The following is a 24,518-nucleotide window of genomic DNA, read 5'->3' on the forward strand; positions in this document are numbered from 1 at the left end:
GCAACTCCTCATAATGGATAAAAAGTTTCAGAAAAAAAATGGAGCTGTGTCTTCTCCTGAGAGTCAGAGGAAGAAGGTTGATAGGGTCACATTGTGTGTGTAGACAGCTTTGGGCAGTCTGGCTAACACAATGGCAGTTTACAAGTCACTTCCTAGAATGGTCACTTTGGCATCCTGCCCAGAAACCCTTGGATACTTTTTACTAGCTCTGTTTAATCACTTTCTTTTCCCCCAAATCCCCTATGGCACCAACAGAATATTTTACATATAATATTTTACTTAAAAAATGTTGTTGAGTAAAGGGGGAATGTAGATAAATGGGTGGACGAATATATTTATAGAATTAAAATTAATTGTGTTGAATAATTCATTAACTGATAAGGGAGAAAACTTGTTCATTTTTATCCATTTGCCAGAATAGGTTTCAGAACAACAGCAATTTCGCTCGGGAATGAAACTGAGGCAGGAACATTTATTCTCTTCTCCTGTGATTGGATTACTATTTTTAGTGTTGTATTTAGATTCCTTTGTGTGTGTGTGTGTGTGTATTTATTATAGATTTTTAGGTTGGGGTTACCATGAGGTTTTTTGTATAGCAGTCCCTCTGTCTCTGTCTCTCTCTATATATATACACACACACATATTTGTGATTGTTTTTAAGTTGCTGAACTCCTAACTTCAAAAGCATTTAAAATACTCTGATTTGTACGCTTTTCCCCTCACGATTACTGCTTTTGATACCGTATCTTAACATCTAATTGTTTCGTCTATCCCTTAACTGAAAAAATACGGAGGACTTCACGAATGTGTATGTCATCCTTGCCCAGTTCAGTTCAGTTCAGCCCATGCTAATTTTCTCTGTATCCTTCCAATTTTAGCATATGTGCTGCCGAAGTAAGCACAAAGACAGGAACATTTAAGGAGAAATTTCCAAGACTGGGCATGGTAACCAGAGAGGACTGCCCTGGGAGAGTGAACATAGAGGAAGAAGGAAGATCTGCATATGTGGGGACTAGCACAAAAGGAACACACGGGACACGTTTATTTGGTCTTCATTTCCCTTAGGTAGACCCATAAAATATCACAGTTCTGTGTGCAAGGCAAACTGAGCCAGGAGAGGACAAAGCAAAGCACCGTCTGCTGACCAAATCCGGCAGGGTCAGAAACCAGCCGGGACACCACCCCGAGGACCAATGAGGCTGTTCCGGGCCCCTAGACTGAAAAGAGCCTCCCAGGGTGGAGGCCCATGAATCACCGGCTGTGTGTCTTCCTGTCTGCCCTCCTCCCAGCTCATTGATTGGGCTGAGTGCTCAGCCGTCTTTTCCTGCTGAGAAAACTGCCTAAGTGCTGCTCTCTGCTCTCCTGCTCTTTCCGACACACACGCACAGACCCTCCCCTAGCAGCAGATGAGCTCCAAGAGTCGCAGCAGTCATCTCATCTACTGATTGCCCCTTTCCGGTGGCCTTTCCGGAGAAGATGCATGTACTGGGATGGCAAAGTGTGGAACTGATATTCAAATGAACAGAAGCTGAAAAGAGGTAGCAGCACAGACTGAGGTGCCTTGTTGTGAGAGCCAGGGTCTCATGGGTGGCCTGCACAACTTCCGCGGGCCTCCCTGCCCAGGAGGGCCCACGGGTGACCTGCCCTTTGAGGGGGTTTGAAAGGAAGCCAGTGTGTACATGCTCACCACCTCAGCTCGGGCACTATGAATGACAAGACCCAGGAGGGGGAAAGAGGTGGGACTGGGGGATTTGCTCACTCACAGCTCTCACCAACATCCTGCAAAGCTGCCCAAATCAGTGTCCGTTCTGTTCTGTCACTCAGTCGTGTCCGACTCTATGCGACCCCGTGGACTGTAGCCTGTCAGGCTTCTCCGTCCATGGGATTCTCCAGGCAAGAATACTGGAGTGGGTTACCGTTTCCTTCTCCAATTGGAGGCAGACACTTTAACCTCTGAGCCACCAGGGAAGCCCAAAATCAGTGTCAGATCCATAGAATTGGTTCTGGCTATGTAAATGCAGTTTCAAAAGACGTCCCTGACACTTCTTCCAACCATAAAGCTGCCCCAAGCCCCTTCTGGGAAGAAATTCTAAACTGAGGGACAACTTGGCACAGAACGATTCCCTAAGAGAAGTTCTACAAATTAGAGTAGTCTGTTTGACATCACCCTATCTACCAACATCTGATTCCTTTTGTAATCCAGGCCATGAAAGGCTGCACTTCTCAGCTTTTGTGTTCCTTGAAGTTGAAGAGGGCCATGTGACTAGCTGTGAGGGCCACTGTAATGACCACACCATTTCCAGGCTGAGACAGGGAATCGCCCATGTGTGATTCTCCAGGCTTTTTCTTGCCCTACTGAGGCAATCGTGAGATAGAAGGTCCAAAAAATAGAAGCAGCCTGGACAACTCAGTCCCCATGCAGAGGACAGCTATTCTAGAGAAATGCCTGGGCCCATAAAGGGCTTGGCATGAGAGAGAAATAAACTTTTGTTGTATAAAGCCTTTGAGATTTGGGGCTTGTCTGTCATTACAGCATAATTTAGCCAAGCCTTATGGCAACCCACTCCAGTATTCTTGCCTGGAAAATCCCATGGACAGAGGAGCCTGGTAGGCTACAGTCCATGGGGTTGCAAAGAGTAGGACAGACTGAGCGACTTCACTTTCACTTTCACTTTACTAATTAATATAAGAAGTACTATTCAATGGAGTGCCTATTTTTTCCACCATATATGCTATATTTTATTTGATTTGACTTTTTCTTTCTTTAATTGGAGGATAATTGCTTTACAATGTGCTGGCTTCTGCTATACATCAACATGAATCAGCCTATTAATTCTCCTCTGATGACATGTTTTCTTCCTTCAGCTGAGTACTATCCTCTGAACCAGACCTCTCTCTTCCAATCTTCTCCAAAGCCAGATACCCCTTCCAGGCCTTTCTTCCACAGAGCCTGCTCAATTGTGGAGTTTATGCTTAACCACTCAAATCTTAGGGTGCTACAGACTCAAGAATCTTTCTCAGCCAGACTGGCCAAAGCAGGAAATTCTGTTGAAAACTTATGCATTTGTTTCATGAACCAAAAAAATGTTAAGCTCCATGGGGAATTAGTTTGAGTATCCAGGGAAGAGAGACTATTTGACTGTCTTCACTCAATAAGTATTTTTACATGACTCAGTTGTGAAGCAGATCAAGTATGTCTTCACTAGGTAAAGATAAGACTACTATCCCTTTTTCCTGACACCTGTAAGTCAATCTTAGGACTTAAAATGTTGGTGTAAAAATAATTGCTTTTCTATGTCTATGAAGTTAACACTTAAGTGTCCGGAGGCTCTGCCAATGACCAAACATGAAAACCCAAGCATTTCCACAGAAGGATGCCCCCTTGACCAAATAAAATGTCTCCTTGCTCTAAAAGTCAGGCTTGCAGGCTTGTGAACTTCTTCATCAATTTGTCTGGAACTTGCCATGACTGCTGGGAAGGGACTAACTGAGTCTCCTTTCTCACTGATCACCTCTGAGCCAAGCCTACAGGATAAACAAAGCAATGTCTCCTCAGATGGGCTGTAAGAAATCTTCCAAGGTCAACTTTGAAGTTAGTGAAATAGGCATCACTTGGATGGTATGTCCACTTGCAATTTTAACTTATTTAGAAGCAAGTAACAGAAAGTCTCAACACAGAGGTTTGAACAATTAGCATTCAATTGATGATTTCTCCTTGGTTTAATATTTTAGAGCTTCAGAGACCTCTTAAAGGTAAGAGGTATCCTTCAGAAAGCACTGGAATGTTATCCCTCATCCCCAGGACACAGAAACTTTTTTTAAAATCAGTTATAGAAAAGCTGGAAAGCAGCCAATTGTCAGGAAAGTCTCTGTGGGTTGTGTGCAGGGCAGTCATGCTGATCTAACTTTCTGCAGAAGACACTGGAGTTGCCTCAGTGCTAGAACCTACTGGTTATCTATCCAACATCCAGTATTTCTCTCTCTTTCCTTCTCCGGTTCTTTCAGGGTGGCAATACGTCCACTGAGAAATCATACCTAGCTTAAGCCAGTCATGACAGTGCTGTTTCCTGCTTTCTCAGATTCACAGATAAGGATGACCTCATTATGGCCAATGAGATATAAGGGTAGGTTTGCTAGGGAACTTCTGGGGAAATACTTGCATTTGTAATGAAATGAATAGGCATGGCTGGCACTAAATCCTGCCTTAAATATACAGATAATGCTTAGTGACAGAGCAGTCATTTTGTAATCATTAGACCAAGCAAGAGGGAGACGTTTCAAGAAAAAGATTGAGATGCTAGCTAGCTCTCCCCTCAAAACCTCTGCTTCTGACTAAGATGGAGTGACAGGGATCAGGTTTACCCTTCTACCTGAAATGGACATAAAATAGGACAAAATATACGAAGTGACAGATTTCAAGGCAATGAAAAACAGTGATATATATAAGAAGCTGAGAGGAAAAAACATGAGCTCTATGACTGCTCCAGATTTCTGCCTTGACAAGGGTTTCCAGGTTGTGGGACAGGAAGGGGGGACCCAGGCAGAGCCTAGTGGCCTTCCTGAGTTGAAAAGATAGAGGAAGAATCTGAGGGGACAAGGGCAGCTAGGTTTGCAGGATGGAATTCCGGAGAAGAGGGAACCACCAAGACAGAAATCCAGCAATCTGCAGAGAGTTTTCCTTGAGTTTCAGCCAAATATTGATCTGGCATGTAAGAAAATTATGTAAGGCCAGGGGAAAAAACCAAGTGGATTATGGTATTTTGCCTGACCACATGGAGTCAAATTAGAAATTAATAACAGAAAGATCTCTGAAAAATCCCTAAATATTTGAAAATTAAACACTTCTTGAAATAACCGTAATAAAGGAAATAAAAAGGAAAATTAGAAATTTAGTTGGAACTGAAAAAAAAGGAAATTATAAAACAATATATCAAGTTTGATGGGATGCCACTAAAACAGAACTTGGCAGAAAGTTATAGCACTATTTTAGCAAGAAAGATTTTTAAATACTCTCAAATTAATGATCTAACCTTCGATCTTGAAAAAAAAAAAAAAAAAAAACTAGAAAAGAGCCAGTGAGACCCAAGATAAACAGAAGAAAGTAAATAATAAACTTCAGTGCAGAAATCAGTGACATAGAAAACAAAAAAAAAAATTGAAGAAATCAAAAGCCAGTCCTCTGGGAAGATTAATATACGTAATTGACAATCCTCAGGAATAGTAAAAGTAAAATTGCCACAGATTCTACAAATCTTAAAAGGGTAACAGTGGAGTATTACGAATAAGTTTATATCAGTAAGTGTGATAGATGAAAGGGAAAGATCCTTTGAAAGACCCACAAAAAGCACACATAAAAAGAAATAGATAATCTGAATAGCTCTATATCTATTAAAGAAATTGAATTTATAGTTAAACTTGGTCCACATGACTTTGCTCATAAACTCTACCAAACACTTAAGGAATATTAATCCTAGAGAACTCTATTACATCTCTAAGACAACTGACCCCACAGAAATTCTCCCCCCAAAATTGAAGATGAGGAAAATGTTTCCTAATTCAGTGTATATGGCCACATAACCCTGAGATTAAAACCAGATAAAGACATTACGAGAAAAGAAAATTACAGTGTAATATATCCCATGAATATGTACTCAAAAATTTTAAACAGACATTAGAAATGCAAGATTGGTTTAACATTTGAAAAATCTATCAATGTAATTCACAAAATAAACTAAAAACCAAACAACTTTATATGATCATATCAATAAATGAAGAAAACATTTTTTAAAAACTCAGCATCCATTCCTTATATAAATTTTCTGCAAACTAGGAATAAAAGGAATTTTCCTTAACCTGATAAAAGACATTTATAAAAATGTACAGCTAACATCGTACTTGATGGAAGACTGACTAGTGTCTTCCTAAGATCAGAAACAGGACAAAGATGACCACTCTCAACAGTTCTATTCAACATTGCCATTGAGGGCAGTGCAATCAGGCAAAAATAAATAAATAAATTGGAAAAGAAATAAAAAACATTCAGACTGGCAAGAAAGAAAGAAAACTATTTACATACATATACAGAAAACTCTGTGTAATCATAAGAAAACTACTAAAATAAAAAGGTGAGTTTGGCAAGGTTGCAAGATACACGCATAATCTATAAAAATCAATTTTATTTCTATATACTAGCAATGGACAATCAAATATTGAAAGTGTAAAAATACCAAATTACTATAGCACAAAATATTTAAAATATTTAAAGATAAATCTAATGGAAATGTTCAACATCTGCATATTATAAATATTATTAAAAGAAAATTTATAAGTTACAAATAAATGGGCAGATCAATTGTGTTTATGTGTCTGAAAACTCAGTTATTAATACAATGCCATTCCTTCCCAAACTGTAGATTTGATGAATCTCAACCAAAATCCTAGGAAGCTTCTTTTGTAGAAATTGACAAACTGATTCTAAAATTCATATTGATTTTCCAAACTAGAAAACCATCTTTGAAAAAAATTTGTTGAAATTAAATTATCTCCTTTCAAGATGTTACAAAACTACCATAATCAAGACAGGATGATAATGACACAGATCAATAGACGAGTGAAACTCAATGGAGAGACAAAAAATAAGCCCATACCTATATCAGTCACTTTTCACAAGACTGCAAAAGCAGTTCAGTAAAGAAGGATGACGCCAGAATAACTAAATATCCACATGCAAGAAGGATAACAAAGTGGAGTCTGAGCCGTGTGTGTGTGTGTGTGTGTGTGTGTGTGTGTGCAGGCACGTGCGTGCGCCTGCGCGCGCATGCATGCTCAGACATGTCTGACTCGTCGCAACCCTTTGGGTTATAGCCCACCAGTTTCCACTGTCCATGAGATTCTTTAGGCAAGATTACTGAAGTGGGTTGCCACTTTCTCCTCCAGGGGATCTTCCTAATCCAGGGATCGAACCCACGTCTTTTGTGTCTCCAGCACTGCAGGCGAATTCTTTACCACTGAACCCTACCTCATACTATACACACAATTAACTCAGAATAGATCATAGACTTAAATGTAAAACCTAAAACTACATTAAAAAAAAAAAAACTTCTAGAAAGCATAGAAACTCGTGGCGACTTTGGGTTACACAAAGGTTTCTAGATACTACAGTAAAAGCATAATTCATAAAATAAATAATTTATAAATTGAATCTTATGAAAATAAAAAATGTCTGGGGACTTCCCTCTTGGTCCAGTGGCTAAGACTCCATGCTTCCAATGCAGGGGGGCCAAGGTTCATTGCCTGATCAGAGAACTGGATCCCAAATGCCACAAATAAGAGTTTGCATGCCGCAACAAAGATCCTATAAGATCCAGAGTGCCGCAACTAAGAACTGGCACAGCCAGAATGAATAAATAAATAAACACTTTTTAAAATAAGAAACATCTGCTTTTTGAACAACACAAAGAGAATGAACAGGTAAGCCAAAAACTGGGAGAAAACATTTGCAAATAACATATCTTATAAAAGATTTGTTTTCAGAACACACAAAGAACTTTTAAAACCTGATAAAAAGGAAACAAAAGTCCAATCAAGAATGGGCAACATTTTGGCCAGATGCTTCACTAAGAAAACACAAAGAAACAAACACAGAAAGAGAACAATGTCAGGGAAATACAAATTGAAAATACAATGTGATACCACTGTAAACCCATTAGAAGGTGAAGATTTTTCTTTTAATTATCATACCAAGTGTTGGCTGAAGGATAAAGAATGGGAACTCTCATACTGTACTGGTGAGAAGTTACAATGGTGGAACCATGTTGGAAACAGAAGAGCCCCTGGAGAAGGAAATGGCAACCCACTCCAGTACTCTTGCCTAGAAAATTCCATGGATGGAGGAGTCTGGTGGGCTGCAGTCCATGGGCTCACAAAGAATCGGACACAATTGAGCGACTTCACTTTCACTTACAAAAAAACAAAACAGTTATTTACCATATGATCCTGCCACTCTATTTCCAGGTATTTTTCCAAGAGAAAAAGAAATAAATGTCTACAGGGAGATTTTTACACAAAGATTCATGGAAACTTTATTTATAATAGTAAAAAACTGCCAACATACCAAATACCCTTCAATAAGTGAGTGGATAAGCAATCTGTGATACAGCCATAAAACGGAATACTACCAGAAATAAAAAGAATCAACCATTGACTTGATGCTACAACATGAATGGACCTTAAAATAATTATGCTAAGTGGAAGAAGTCAGAGGAAAGGAGTCCATACAGTTGATTCTATTTATATAAAATTCAAGAAAATACAAACTAATCTATAGTGACAGAAAGCAGATTAATGGTTGCGTGAGGAGTGTGGGGACATGGAACAACAGGCTGGTTCCAAATCGGGAAAGGAGTACATCAAGGCTGTGTATTGTCACCCTGCTTACTTAACTTCTATGCAGAGCATATCATGCGAAATGCCAGACTGGATGAATCACAAGCTAGAATCAAGACTGCCAGGAGAAATATCAGTAACCTCAGACATGCAGATGACACCACCCTCAAGGCAGAAAGCAAAGAAGAACTAAAGAGCCTCTTGATGAAGGTGAAAGAAGAGAGTGCAAAGCCTAGCTTAAAACTCAACATTCAGAAACTAAGATCATCGCATCTGGTCCCATCACTTCATGGCAAAAGATGAAGAAACAATGAAAAGAGAGAGACTTTATTTCTTGGGCTCCAAAATCACTGCAGATGGTGACTGCAGCTATGAAATTAAAAGACGCTGGCTCCTTGGAAGAAAAGCGATGACAAACCTAGACAGCATATTAAAAAGCAAAGACATTACTTTGCCAACAAAGGTCCATCTACTCAAAGCTAGGTTTTTCCAGTAGTCATGTACTACTGTACATGTACTCTCATGTGACAGCTGAGTGCAGCAGAATTGATGCTTCTGAACTGTGGTGTTGGAGAAGACTTTTGACAGTCCCCTGGATAGCAAGGAGATCAAACCAGTCCATCCTAAAGGAAATCAACCCTGATAATTCATTGGAAGGACTGATGCTGAAGCTGAATCTCCAATATTTTGGCCATCTGATACGAAGAGTTGACTCACTGGAAAAGGCCCTGATGCTGGGGGAGGAGAAGAGGACAACAGAGGATGAGATGGTTGGATGGCATCACCAACTTGATGGACATGAGTTTGAGCACGCTCTGGGATTTGGTGATGGACAGGGAAGCCTGGACTGCTGCAGTCCATGGAGTCGTAAAGAGCTGGACATGACTGAGTGACTGAATAGTACAGAACAGAAGAATGTGGGGATAGACAGGAAGAAGGGATAAAACAAAGGAAGGAGTAAATTTTTGAGGGTGACAGACATGTTCACTATTGTGAGAACTGTGATGGTTTCATGGATGTATACAAATGTCAAAATTTATCATATTGTATATTTAAATTATGCCGAGTCTCCTCCATGTCAATTATACCTCTAGAAAACTGGCTGGAAAAAGACGCTATCCCTGATGTTGTTAAGCCATTTAACCAATGGCTGTTTATTTCCAAATCATAGATTATGAAAAAAATCTAAATAATCCAAAATAAGTAATTTTCCCATATTTGCAGCTGGAAGCAAAATTTAATACTATATCTACCCAACACCTTGACTTACATAATAAAAATCACAGCATATTAAAGCTTGAAGAGACCTTGGGGATTAGCCATTAAATTATTCCCAACAACCCTCCCCCCCATTTTTTTTCCCAGATGAGGGAAATAGAAACCCAGAAAAGTGGAGGTTGCCTAGATCTGTTAGGAGATCCATGACAAGAACCACAGTGTTCTCATTCCCAAAGCAGAGCTCTTTCCAGGATACCATACCACAGTCTGCCATTTTAACTTTTTACATTCTAAATTTTATTTCCTTAAAACAACAGAGAGGAAAAAAAATAACAGAGTGGAATTTCACGCTTACAAGTGGGATTACCTAAAGGAACGGTTGTATGTTTTATAAATGAGGCAACAGAGCCTTGTGGTAGTGGAAAGAAAGGCGATATCTTCTCCTGGAGTCTCAGAGCAAACGTGAAACTTGCTGGTCACTTGAAGCAAGTAAAGGAAAATGACATCACTTGCCCCAACAGTAGTTCTCAAGTGTAGACTTACTTCCAGGAGCTAGTATCTGCTTTTCTTCACTGCCCCTGTGAGTTCGCACGGCTGGAATACTGTCAGACATTTCAGTCCCGAGCTTTCCCCGGGTATTCACATGTTAAAAGTGAAGTGCAACAAGTCAGTCACGCTGTTGGGTTGTTGTTTCTTTAAATGGCGTAGGTTTATTATTATTATTATTATTTTGTAACTTTAAATTTGTTTTAGATTAGGCTTACTCATGAAGAGCAGAAAGTTTAATTCCGTAAATGTTTCCCTCTTTGAGCAAATGCCAAACAATGAAAATTCTAACTGAGGCAGGAGGGGAGCATGAGTGTTCCCCCAAACCACGGGAGAATGAGAAACCTCCCTGGCTCCAAGTACTGGGAGGCAGGCTGCTTTCCACTCACCCTCTTCCTCTACCAGCAGGGTGACTTCAAACCTGGGCTCGTAGGAGATGCTGAAAATCACAGTGATTCGCGGAAAAGTTACTAGAATGATTAAGCTTTGACAAACGTAAATGAGCTCTGAGGAAAGATGAAAGGAATGGCAATCACTGAGCCTCAGCGACAAGCTCAGAGGATACTGAGTCTCCAGCCGGTATTATTTACCAGCCTTGCTGTCCAGCTCCTGCTGGAACTGCTCATGACATTAATCACACCGTATGGTGGACTGATATTTGCCCACTTGATATCCATTCCAGTTTCTTCCTCAAAAAGAGAGTTACGGTTTTGTTAAGGCATGGCAACATGCCCAGCACAATTACTCTCCAAATCCCCTTCAGCAAGGGTGCCCATGCGACCCTCATCTGACCAATGAGGGGCAAGCTGGGAGTTTCGGGGACCGCTTTCTCCCCTATCTTCCAGCACCCACTCCTCCACACCTTCTTTTCTGACTCGTGGACAGGAAGTCTGGAGGCTCAACAGCCATCTGGATATGTAGGGGACAAGCCGAAGGAAGACATCCCAGGGCCCAACTGACTTCCCGAAATTCTGCTAAGATTATCTCTGGCGTCTCAGTCTTAACATGCCCCAAGGGAATTCAGGATCTTTCCATTTCACCCTTCGAGATTTCCTATTTTGATAAATGGCATCACCACTCCTGCTGTTGCTGCTGCTGCTAAGTCACTTCAGTCGTGTCCGACTCTGTGTGACCCCACAGACGGCAGCCCACCAGGCTCCCCCGTCCCTGGGATTCTCCAGGCAAGAACACTAGAGTGGGTTGCCATTTCCTTCTCCAATGCATGAAAGTGAAAAGTGAAAGTGAAGTTGCTCAGTCATGTCCGACTCTTAGCAACTCCATGGACCGCAGCCTACCAGGCTCCTCCGCCCATGGGATTTTCCAGGCAAGAGTACTGGAGTGGGTTGCCATTGCTGTCTACACTCCTGCTGTTAAGACTGATCAAAAACCAGGACACTGTACTTGACCCACTCCTCTCACGCCCAAGTCCCCCTAATTCTACCAATTAAAATTTCCCTTTTTTATGAGGTCTTAGTTTGCCAATCAGAGATCAAACCCAGCCCCCCAGCAGTGAAAGCCCTCAGTCCTAACCCCTGGACTCCCGAGGAATTCTTTCTAACAGCGTTCTTGCTTCCAATTTTTTTCTCATTGTGGTAAAGTACACATCAATATAAAATTTAGTGTTTTAACCAAAGTGTAAGTTTCGTGGCATTTAGCACATTCACAAAGTTGTGCAAGCATCATCATTACTTTGTTCTACATTTTTAGGGGTTTCCAAGTGTTTTCATATGTTTCATGATGAAAACATGCTTTCATCACCCTCACCTCTAAAGAAACCCCAGTCTCATTAAGCAACAATTCTTATTCTCCCCTACTCTTGGCTCCTGGCAACCACTAATCTACTGCCTATGAATTTGTCTATTCCGGATATTTCATATAAATGAAATCATACAGTATGTGGCTTTTTGCATCTGGCTTCCCTCATTCAGCATGATGTTTTCAAGGCCCATCTGTATTGCAGCACATCAGTACTCTGTTCCCTTTCACAGCCAAATAAATGCAGGTGTGTGCATATACTGCATTTTGTTTAACCATTCATTAGTTAAGGGACATTTGGATTGTTTCTACATTTGACTATAGTGAATAGTATTGCTATGAACACTTAGTACAAATGTTTGTTGTAACATCTGTTTTCAGTTTAGGGGGAGGATATGCTGAGTGGATCTGCTGGGTCATATGGTAATCTACGTTTAGCTTACTGGGGGACTGCCAAAATTTTTTGATAGTGGCTGCACAATTTTACATTCTCACCAGAAATTGAAGAGTTCCAATTACTCCACATCTTCATCACATATGTTATTTTCTATTTTGTTTTAATTATAGCCATCCTAATGATTGTGAAGTGGTATCTCACTTCAATTTCGATTTATATTTCCCTAGTGATGAATGGCGGAGAAGGCAATGGCAAACCACTCCAGTACTCTTGCCTAGAAAATCCCATGGATGGAGGAGCCTGGTAGGCTGCAGTCCGTGGGGTCGCTAAGGGTCTGACACGACTGAGCGACTTGACTTTCACTTTCACACATTGGAGAAGGAAATGGCAACCCACTCCAGTGTTCTTGCCTGGAGAATCCCAGGGACGGGGGAGCCTGGTGGGCTGCCGTCTATGGGGTCACACAGAGTCGGACACGACTGAAGTGACTTAGCAGCAGCAGCAGCAGCAGTGATGAATGGAGAATCCCTGGGACAGGGGAGCCTGGTGGGCTGCCGTCTATGGGGTCGCACAGAGTCGGACACGACTGAAGTGACTTAGCAGCAGCAGCAGTGATGACTGGTTTCAGCTTCTTCAGCATTACTGGTTGGTGATAGGCCTGGATTACTGTAATATTGAATGGTTTGCCTTGGAAATGAACAGAAATCATTCTGTCGTTTTTAAGATTGCATCCAAGTACTGCATTTCGGACTCTTTTGTTGGAATTCCAATTGAGCTATATCAAATCTTGAACGATGATGCTGTGAAAGTGCTGCACTCAATATGCCAGCAAATTTGGAAAACTCAGCAATGGCCACAGGACTGGAAAAGGTCAGTTTTCATTCCAATCCCAAAGAAAGGCAATGCCAAAGAATGCGCAAACTACCACACAATTGCACTCATCTCATACGCTGAGATGAGTAAGGTCATGCTCGAAATTCTCCAAGCCAGGCTTCAGCAATATGTGAATCGTGAACTCCCAGATGTTCAAGCAGGTTTTAGAAAAGGCAGAGGCACCAGAGATCAAATTGCCAACATCCGCTGGATCATGGAGAAAGCTAGAGAGTTCCAGAAAAACATCTCTTTCTGCTTCATTGACTATGCCAAAGCCTTTGACTGTGTGGATCACAATAAACTGTGGAACATTCTGAAAGAGATGGGAATACCAGACCACCTGACCTGCCTCTTGAGAAACCTGTATGCAGGTCAGGTAGCAACAGTCAGAACTGTACATGGAACAACAGACTGGTTCCAAATAGGAAAAGGAGTACGTCAAGGTTGTATATTGTCACCCTGCTTATTTAACTTATATGAAGAGTACATCATGAGGAACGCTGGGCTGGAAGAAGCACAAGCTGGAATCAAGATTGCCAGGAGAAATATCAATAACCTCAGATATGCAGATGACACCACCCTTATGGCAGAAAGTGAAGAGGAACTCAAAAGCCTCTTGATGAAAGTGAAAGAGGAGAGTGAAAAGGTTGACTTGAAGCTCAACATTCAGAAAACTAAGATCATGGCATCTGGTCCCATCACTTCATGGGAAATAGATGGGGAAACAGTGGAAACAGTGTCAGACTTTATTTTTTTGGGCTGCGGATGCTGATTGCAGCCATGAAATTAAAAGATGCTTACTCCTTGGAAGGAAAGTTATGACCAACCTTGATAGTATATTCAAAAGCAGAGACATTACTTTGCCAAACAAGGTCCGTCTAGTCAAGGCTATGGTTTTTCCCATGGTCATATATGGATGTGAGAGTTGGACTGTGAAGAAAGTTGAGCGCCGAAGAATTGATGCTTTTGAACTGTGGTGCTGGAGAAGACTTGAGAGTCCCTTGGACTGCAAGGAGATCCAACCAGTCCATTCTAAAGGAGATCAATCCTGGGTGTTCACTGGAGGGACTGATGCTAAAGCTGAAACTCCAATACTTTGGCCAGCTCATGCGACGAGTTGACTCTCTAGAAAAGACTTTGATGCTGGGAAGGATTGGGGGCGGGAGGAAAAGGGGACGACAGAGAGTGAGATGGCTGGATGGCATCACCGACTCGATGGACATGAATTTGAGTGAACTCTGGGAGTTGGTGATGGACAGAGAGGCCTGGCGTGCTGTGATTCATGGGGTCGCAAAGAGTCGGACACGACTGAGCAACTGAACCGAACTGAACTGAGTGATGAATGGTACTGAGCATCTTTTCATGTCTTGTTGGCCATTTGTATACCTTCTTCAGGGAAATATCTATTCAAGTTATTTGCCCATTTTTTCCTTGGCTTGTTTGGTTTCTTGTTGTTGAGCTGTGAGAGTCCTTTATATATTCTAGATACTAGGCCCTTATCAGATCTATGTTGTTCAGTCACTAAGTCCTGTTTGACTCTTTTGTTTGCCCAAGAACTGTAGCCCACCAGACTCCTCCATCCATGGAGTCTCCAGGCAAGAATAAAGGAGTGTATTGCCATTCCCTCCTCCAAGGGATCTTATCCACCCAGGGATGGAACCCCAGTCTTCTGCATTACAGGCAGATTCTTTACCAAGATGACTTTTGAGTATGTTCTCCATTCTGTGGGTTGTCTTTTTACTCTCTTAGTAGCCTCCTTTGATCTACAAAAGCTGTTAATTTTGATGAAGACCAATTTATTTATGCTTTCCTTTTGTTGCTTGTGCTTTTCTTGTCTTTCATCCACTTTTAAATTCTTTTCCTCATGTATGGCTCAGCTGGTAAAGAATCAGCCTGCAATGCGGGAGACCTGGGTTCAATCCGTGGGTTGGAAAGATCCCCTGGAGAAGGGAAAGGCTACCCACTCCAGTATTCTGGCCTGGAGAATTCCGTGGACTACAGTCCATGGGGTTGCAAATAGTCAGACACGACTGAGCAACTTTCAGAGAAGAATAATATTTTAAATACTTAAATCTGATCATCACTTTCCTGCTTATACCTTCAATAGTTTCCCACTGTGATCAGGATAAAGTCCAAAATCCTCTCCATGGGCTACAAGGCTCTGCATAATTAGGTCCCTGTCTTTATCTTTAATATCACTTTTCCACATTTTTCCTCACTTTCTTTGCTGTTTCTCAAGTATGCCAAGCCCTCTTTAGTCCTAGGACTTTCTTACATGCTAATGCCCCTGCCTGGGGAGGGTGTCCTCACCCCTCTGTAAGGCTAATTTTGCTAATTCCAGTTCATCTTTCAGGTTCAGGGTCACCTCCTCAGGAAAGCCTTCCTTAACCCCTGGTTCCAAATGTGTTCCCACTTGTGAGAGATGGAGTTTTGCAAGCTGGATATTAAACAGCCATGATTAAAAATTGAATTATGTAAACACAATTTAATAAATTATATTAAAAATCAATGCAATAAACACTTGGAACTCATGACATCCTAATTTCGTATTACATTTATTATTACCCTCTTGAGGCCATTCTCTACATAAAAATAGAATGCAATGGTCTGCTATTGTGCATCCCGTCCCACCTTTTCCCTGGTGACAGGGATAGACTTGAAATCCATCATGGTGGAAGTCTTTGGGCACAGGCTACAAACCATGTGTGGTTTCTTGGAGAGCAAATGTTAACATCTACCAGCATGCCATCACCAGTCAGAGTCCCCATCACATGCTGACACGGCTCTCTGAACTTCCCTGTGGTTTTTCTTTCCATGCTTGCACTATTTTGGTTTTTTATTCATAATAAATATTGCATTTCACCCCCGTGTTTCTCACAAGGGTGTGAACTCTATGAGGGAAGAACAGGGTCCATAGTGTTCCCCTTTGATCTCCGTACCCCTAGCACTTAGCATACTTCTTGACACATGATAAATAACTAAATAACTTTGTCAACAGATTGTCAGCAAGGCCCAAGAAGCAAACTTTAATATTTTAAACATAGATGGATTGATGGCAGGGATTCACCTAGAAAGTGTGACATTTTCCATTTCACTGACTGGCCTTGAGGATTTAAATACTGATGAACATTCAATTACATTCAAAAGGCTAAAGCACTTCTTTGATGCCTTTTTCATTAAAAGATAGCCGGTGATGGTCAAGGGCAATTTTCACCTGGCTCTCTGCACAGGCATACTAACCCCGTATATTGGTTTTTCTACTGTGGTTTCCAACTTCATACATTCAACCTCTGCCTGTTTCCACATAGCGTTCTCCTATTTTTTCACTGTTTTCTTATAAGAACATCAGTCGTCTTGGATTAAGGGCCCACCTTACTCCAGTAATGACCTATTCTTAACTAATTGCATCTGCAGAGACCCTATTTCCCATAAGATCACTACAGAAGAACTGGGAGTCGGGAACTTACCATATTTTTTTTGAGACACATTTCAAAATAACACACCTGCAAATGGCCCATTTCAAATAGTGCTTTCCCAGTGTGTTGCAACCAATTGAACCCAGCAGATTGCAATTCGTCTCTGCAGCTTCACATGATCAGCCTAGGTGGTTCTTCACTTCCTCTAGCTCCAGAATTTGCCTTCACTGTCAGAGGAAGGAGTTCCCAGAACCTCAAAAATAACCTCAAGTCCAAATACAGTCATTATGTTTTGTTTGAGGGTTTAAATAAACTGACCCACAGGCCATCACTGCCCAGGATCAGAAGCTGGTATCAGGGCACAAAGGCACACTTTCCAGCCCTTGGCTGGGATATCTGCAAAGAGGGAACCAATATTTACACCAACTCTACATAAGCCTTGAAACATCAAAAGTGATCACCATCCTTAGGATGCAACCAGTGAAAGAGATGGCTGACATAGAGGGTGGCCCATCTGGGCTTCCCTGGTGGCTCAGTTGGTAAAGAATTCACCTGAAATGCAGGAGACACGGGTTTGATCCCTAGGTCAGGGAAGATTCCCTGGAGAAGGAAATGGCAACCCGCTCCAGTATGCTTGCCTGAGAAATCCCATGGACCTGGTAGGCTACTGTCTGTGTCTATGGGGTTGCAAGAGTCACTTAGTGACTAACCCACCACCATCCTTTCTGGGTCATTTCTCATTTCTACATTCCTCTGGGGATATATACTTTCAGTAGCCTTGGTATAGATTTAGTGATTGTAGAGCTAGGAATGGCAATCCACTCCAGTGTTCTTGCCTGGAGAATCCCAGGGACAGGGGAGCCTGGTGGGCTTCCGTCTGTGGGGTCACACAGAGTCGGACACGACTGAAGTGACTTAGCAGCAGCAGCAGCAGCAGCAGAGCTAGGAATATCCAGAAAAGCTCTGTTCCAAGCCTCTATTTTACAAACCCAGAGCCTAGAGGAATGGAAAGGTAGCCCTGGGTCATCAGGCTGGAGAGTGACAGAGCCCAGGCCAGACCCAGGTGGTGGCCCCTCGTTTGGGTGCTCAGCCCACTGCTCTGTTATCAGAAGCAATGACCTGAAGCTTCAGCCCCTCTGTCCAGTCTTAAGGTTAAAAACTCCAGAGAGTAGAGGCATACAGACATGCTCTCTGATATCCAGAAAAGGACATTATTGTTTGGACTTCCTAATGAGAAGAGAATAAACTTAAATATCCTATTTTTATTATGGTCAATACAACCTATTAGAATGGTTTCTGGGAGAACAAAATACATGAGAGATTTAACTGTTACCAGCAATATATGATCATCTTTGCAATCAGTTCTGAGTGTACTGGATTTAGAGTTCTGTGATTCACTATCAGGTGATATAGAGACATAAGAAAAATTACACATTGTGAACTCTGACCAGGAGAACCATCATCCTACTCCATGCTCAGTTCAGTTCAGTTGCTCAGTCATGTCCAACTCTTTGCAACCCCATGAATCGCAGCATGCCAGGCCTCCCTGTCCATCACCAACTCCCAGAGTTCACTCAAACTCATGTCCATCGAGTCAGTGATGCCATCCAACCATCTCATTCTCTGTCGTCCCCTTCTCCTCCTGCCCCCAATCCCTCCCAGCATCAGAGTCTTTTCCAGTGAGTCAACTCTTCGCATCAAGTGGCCAAAGTATTGGAGTTTCAGCTTTAGCATCAGTCCTTCCAATGAACACCCAGGACTGATCTCCTTTAGAATCGACTGGTTGGATCTCCTTGCAGTCCAAGGGACTCTCAAGAGTTTTCTCCAGCACCACAGTTCAAAAGCATCAATTTTTCATACGCCTAAATCTCAGAGGCCAAATAGCTACATTTCCCATGAAGGTTGTTGATTAGATGTGATTGCTGTAATTATGCAACCTTGATTTTTAAAAAAGACTCTGGAAAATTTCCAGTTAAACTTCACAGATTCAACACATGGTTTTATCTCCACTGTCTTCTGAAATCCCACCAAATGATAGTAAAGGAAGAAAAAAAGTCATAAATCACAAATTTCAAGAGAATGGAAATGGAGCTGAGACAAGATAAATGAAAAGAAAAAAGTTTGGAGGAGCCAGAGTATGTTAACTGACTTATCAAACCAAACAAAACCTAAACCAAAGCCCTCAGTGGGGGAAGCCAGTGAGAGGGTTCATTTACTCAGAATCCTGAAAAGCCTTAGAGATCTGGAAGCAGGGGTGCAGAAACTGGAAAAATCGATTCTGTCTCTTTGCAGTTTGGCAGGAAACTCAAGACTGACTCTATGGCAAAACCAAATTAGAGAGCACATATTTAAAGGGCCCCAAATAGGGCTGAGATACCATACTGAAATTGGGTAAAGGCCTGCAGATGAAATGGGACAATCCCAGCCTCCTTCTCCTGCTTTGCTCTTAGAATACCAGCAGACAGACACACAAAGTCTGTGTAAGAGATTAGAGGATTCTATTCCAGAGACTCTGACCAGCCCATGATGGAAAATGACAAATGTATGGTAGGGTAAGGCCTTGCTTAATCTCTTAGCGGTGGCTCTCAAACTGGGCTGCACACTGGAATCACTAGGAAACTCTAATCCATACTGATATCTAGGTTCCCAGAGATCTAATGTGATGGGTCAGAAGTGCAGCCCAGGACTGGGGCTTATTTTAAGTTCTCCCTGGGTGATTTTAATGCACAGTGAAGACTGAGAAACACCAATGAACCCACCAGTCAATATCTTCTTTTAAGTGCTTCATTCCTGATCTTTTCAAAGAACCAACTTTTAGTTCTAAATTTCTCTATTCTTTGCCCGTTTCCTGTTTGTTGCATTAATTTCTCATCTTATTTCCTTTCTTCTGCTTATTTTGGGTTTAACTTGCAGTTCTTTTTTCAGTTTCTTAAGGTAGAAATGTAAAGCACTGATTTTAGACCTTTCTTTTTTCCTCAGAAAATTTAATTCTACAGATTCCCCTTAAGGTACTGCTGCAACATGTGTGTCCCACAAGTGCTGATGGACGGGCTTCCATTTTCATTCTGTTCAGAATATTTCCAGGCTCTCTTGTGATCTCTTCTTTGGCATCTTATTTAGAAATATGCTGCCTGATTTTCAAGTATTTGGGTTTTGTGGTCACATATCCTTCTGTGACTAAGTTTAATTCTACTGAGCAGAGAATATGCTTTGTGTCATCTTGATCCTTTTAAATTCAGTGAGACTTGTCTTAATGCCCAGAATATGTACTACTTGAATATTCTATGTTCATTTGAAAAGAATGTGTACTCTACTGTTGGATGGAATGCTCCATAAATGTCAACGAGGTCAAATCAGTTGAGAGTATTACAAAATCGTCTATATGCTGATTCATTTTCTGTCTACTTCATCTGTTCATTATTTTGCATTTGTGCTTTTTTAATAAAATTCTTTTTTAGAAAAAAAATAAAAAAAAAAAAGAGAAAGAAGTATTAAACTCTTCAACAGTAATTTTAACTTTGTCTACTCCTTGAAGTTCCAAAAGTTTTGTTTCATGTGTTTGGAAGCTGTGTTATTGTGGGCCTACACACTTGGAATTATTAGGTTTTCTTGACAAACTGTTCCCTTTATCAGTCTGAAATACCTTTTTGTCCATGATAATATTCTTTGTTCGAAGGACATTATTTTATTTGAATATGATCCAATACAGCCACTCCAGCTTTCTCATGGTTAGTAATTGTATGGCTTACCTTTGTTATTTACTTTTAACCTATTTGTTTTTATATTGTAAGTAAGTTTCTTACAGACAGCCTATAGATGGGTGGTTTAATAAGTTTAAAGATTCCTTTGATGGCATGACACACACAATGACCCTCAGACAGCTGAAAGGCAGAACTCTGTTACTTTTAGGTCCAAAGGAGGGCAGGCCAGGGCCACACAGGGCTCTACACTCAGGGCAATAGCAAGCTGGAGCTACAGAAGACAGTTTACGTATGCTTAGCTAGTTTCTTCAGGGTCTAGGAGATGGGGATCTCAAACAGAGACTGCAGGAAGCCCCCAAACAATGCTGAAGGGAAGCTGCAGGGTTACAGCTGTGCAACAACCAGAGATTAATCAGTGCAGGTCATGGAGAAGGATAACTCCGAGGGATTGTTCAAAATAGGGAGGAGAAGGAGAGGAGATCTTGTTATTTCCTTAATATGGCTGTCTTGCAAAGAGCATGATTTAGCATGTCGTTTAGAATTATGAAGGCAAATATGAAGAAATACAATGAGAATATTTGAAAATGGTGGTCTGGGTAGTGGGAATTGAAGATCAGGAGGACCTTAGGGAGGTGATTATTATTTTTGTTTTAATCCTGTTTTTCTATTTGATTTTTAAAATTGTATCATGTATGACTTCAATACAGAAAAAATGAAAGGGTAAGAGGCCTAGAAATCAAAATTCACAAATACCAAGCCCCTCACTGGTACAAACTCTTCCCTGGTACCCTAAGGGATGTGAGTGTGACTGCTGTGTGAGGTCAGAGCAGGGGGCTTGCACTCCAAGCCAGCTGAGGTCCAGAGTTCGGTCTTCCCCTGGCGGGTCTGAACCTAATAGGGTTAGGGTTGCTAGACTGCCTGCAGACTGGCTCACTGTGTGAGTCTCTGAGAGACCGTAGCAGAAGGCCAGTTAAGCAGTTTACAGTTAGAAATAACAGCTGTCCAGGATGCTTGGGGGCTTCCCTGGTGGCCCAGATGGTAAAGCGTCTGCCTGCAATGCAGGAGACCCGGGTTCAATCCCTGGGATGGGAAGATCTCCTGGAGAAGGCCATGGCAACCCACTCCAATACTCTTGCCTGGAAAATCCCATGGATGGAGGAGCCTGGTAGTCTACAGTCCAGGGGTTGCAAGGACACAACTGAGCAACTTCATTTTCATTTTCACTCTTCAGGATGTTTGGGAATTCTTGTAGCAAGTCTGCTACAAGAATTCCTCTTTAATAGGAAAACATACTCCAGAAGTCTAATAACATTCAAAAGATTGCTTGATAAAGAGGAACTCAAAGTGAAGGGTGTTACACAGTCCTCAGAAATATATCAGTCAGACCACAACAGCCTGGTAAGTCACCCTGCTCTTTTAATAGCTACTGAAGTTCAGCAAACTTTTCTATAAAGGGTCACGTAGTCAATGTTTTCAGCTTTGCAGACCATCTCCGCTGCAACCAGTCAACTCAAGGGTTACAGAGCAGCCACAGATGGCATGTAAATGGCATGGCAGTGGCCATGGCCCAACAGAACTTTACCTGAATCCATGCAGATGCCAGTTGGCCTGCCTGCCAGAGCTCTGTCCCCTGACAGGCTGAGAGACTCAGATTATTCTTCTCTGACTTCTCCTTTCTCTAACTGTCTTCATTCCAACAATCTCAGAATGTCTTTAAACTCTGGAGAAGGAAATGGCAACCCACTCCAGTATCCCTTGCCTGAGAAATCCCAAGGGACAGAGGAGTCAGGCTGGCTGCCGTCCATGGGGTCACCAAAGAGTGACTTCGCGACTAAACAGCAAAAACAGAAATGGTAGCCTAATTTTAGGTCTAAATGACAGCATCTGGGTTAGATTAAGGAATCATCGTAAGGTCAATAGTGGATCAGCCTCCAAATCAGCCCGCCTCAAAATTATTTGGGGGATTTTTTCCATAGAGGCAATGGGACAGAGGAGCGTGAGTTCTCCTGTCTTTCAGAGGGGAAGTTCCTCGCTTCCTCCTGCCCTCACCCCCTCAACTCCTTCTTCCACATTCCTCCCCCATTCCTTCTTCTCCCTTCCCTCCCTCCTTTTAAGCCTCTGTTGTTTTCATCACCATTGTTGCTAGCCTCTTTTTGTCTACATGGCATAAACATCCTTCTGAGATACATCATTATAAGCAACCCGTGATATGGCGTGCATGCCCAGTCACTGAGTAGCGTCTGACTCTTGGTGACCTCGTGGACTGCAGCCCACCAGGCCCCTCTGTGCATAGAATAATTCTGGCAAGAGTACTGGAGTGGGTTGCCATTTCCTACTGCAGGGGATCTTCCTGACCCAGGGATCAAACTCCCGTCCCTTGCATCTCCTGCATTGGCAGGTGGTTCCTAACCACTGCACCATCTGAGAAGCCCCTGTGATATGGCATAAGGATCTTTCTGAGAGGCATCATTAAACGTGCCCTCTGAGATGTGTTTGTGCTCACCGGGAGGAAAGGCTGCCAACGTCAGGTGTGAACTAGGGTAGAGTTGGGTTGTACAGCTGGTGAGCTGCTTTTGCAGTGATCTAGGCTCTCTCTGTAAGGAAAGCACCCAGCACACATGAAGGGATGTTGGGCCAACCCTTGCTAAGATGCTTCCTAGACCCTGCTTTGGCCTCCTGTGAGGGCATGATGCTATTCCTATATGAAAAAGAAAAGTATTTCCCTCACTTCCTCAGAGTCACAGAGCCCAAAAACCCAAGGCCAGACACATTTTCAGAGAAAAGGCAGAGGGCTGGATAATTCTGGAAAAGTAACTGCTCACTTGTCCTAATCCCCAGGTTTGATTCCACAAATCTGCTTGTCTTGGATTTTATCCTGGGATTACCCATTGAGATATGGTTCTGAACCACTTATACTCCCTTTTAGAAATTCACATCTTATTGATCCAGAGATCTGGCTTCTCAACGGATCGCCAGGTCCAACAAGAGCTATAAATTTGAAGGGGATTTTGGCCATTCACGTGCTCATTAACAGGCCAGGTGCTCTGGGAAAAAAAAAGTTCATCCTTTAGGGAATATTTTACACCCACTGCGTGCCAGGCATTGTTCCAAGTGGTTGAAACGTTGCTGTTAACAAAGACCTGTGTCTTTCTGTAGCGGGATTGTGGTTCCAGGAGTGCAGAGGGAGGGAACACACAAAATAAACACATTTGAATCAGGTGGTGATGAGAGCTATTAAGCGAAATAAAGGTCGACAAAAGGACAGGCATCTAGAGTTGGGAGGGGTCGGCAGGCTAGTTAGATGGGTGCTCAGGGAGGCCTTGCTTGGATATGGTGACGTCAGAGCAGAGGCTTCACTGCAGTGACACAGGAACCACGTGGATACAAGCAGATGAGGGCTCCTGGCAGAGGAAACAGCGACCACAAAGTCCCCAAGGGCTGATCAGTCTCAGCTGTACTCACGGGATTGCAGTTCATGAAGGTGAGCAAGTGATGACGTGGAAACAATGATGCCACCGACAGAAGGTTTCATTGCCTGAAGTTGCTGGGGGGATGGGGCACGCCACCCCATGCAGGGCCACTTGGGGCAGAATGGGGCGGGGTAGAGGGGAGTGAGGGGAGAGCCTCGCCACCAGAGCCTTGATGGGGCTTCCACAGAAAAGGCAGGACCCAGCAGAAGAAACAGCGGAGGAGTGGCTAGGTTGAATAATGTAGCTGGGCTTTGGCTATAGAGGTGGTCCCTCCCAGTTTGGTCACTGGCGCTGGGGTGATTTAGGGCAGTGGCTCGGTGTGTGAGGATTAGACTAGGAAGTGGTTCAGTGTGGGCTCTGGATCACGGCAAAGTGTAAACAACTTTGAGCTTTAGTTTGGTGCCGCGATGAATGGATGCCAAACAGACGGAGAATCTAAGAAGGGCTTCCCTGGTGGTCCAGTGGTTAAGAATCCACCTGCCGATGCAAGGGACACAGATTCGATCCCTGGTCCAGGAAGACCAACAAGCCGTGGGGCAACTAAACCTGTGAGCCACAGCTGCTGAAGCCCGCGAGCCCTAGCGCCCGTGCCCCACAACACAAGAAGCCCCACACCGAGAAACCCACACACCACAGCTGGAGAGCAGTCCCCACTCACAGCTAGAGAAAGCCCATCCATAGTGACAAAGACCCAGAGCAGCCAGAGAGAAAACAAGCACAAAAATTTTCAAAAAGAACCTAAGGAAACTCAGAACAC

At 42.5% G+C, this 24,518-nt stretch overlaps 1 pseudogene; it reads right to left on the reverse strand.

Moving 5' to 3' along the window:
- Nucleotides 1-782: 782 nt before the first annotated feature.
- On the reverse strand, nucleotides 783-902 carry LOC129563689 (U6 spliceosomal RNA; annotated as a pseudogene).
- Between the last annotated feature and the right edge of the window lie 23,616 nt (nucleotides 903-24,518).

Source organism: Moschus berezovskii, chromosome 9, assembly GCF_049115385.1.
Source record: "Moschus berezovskii isolate FMDL1 chromosome 9, NW_MosBer_1.0, whole genome shotgun sequence".
In the NCBI taxonomy this organism is placed as follows: Eukaryota; Metazoa; Chordata; class Mammalia; order Artiodactyla; family Moschidae; genus Moschus; species Moschus berezovskii.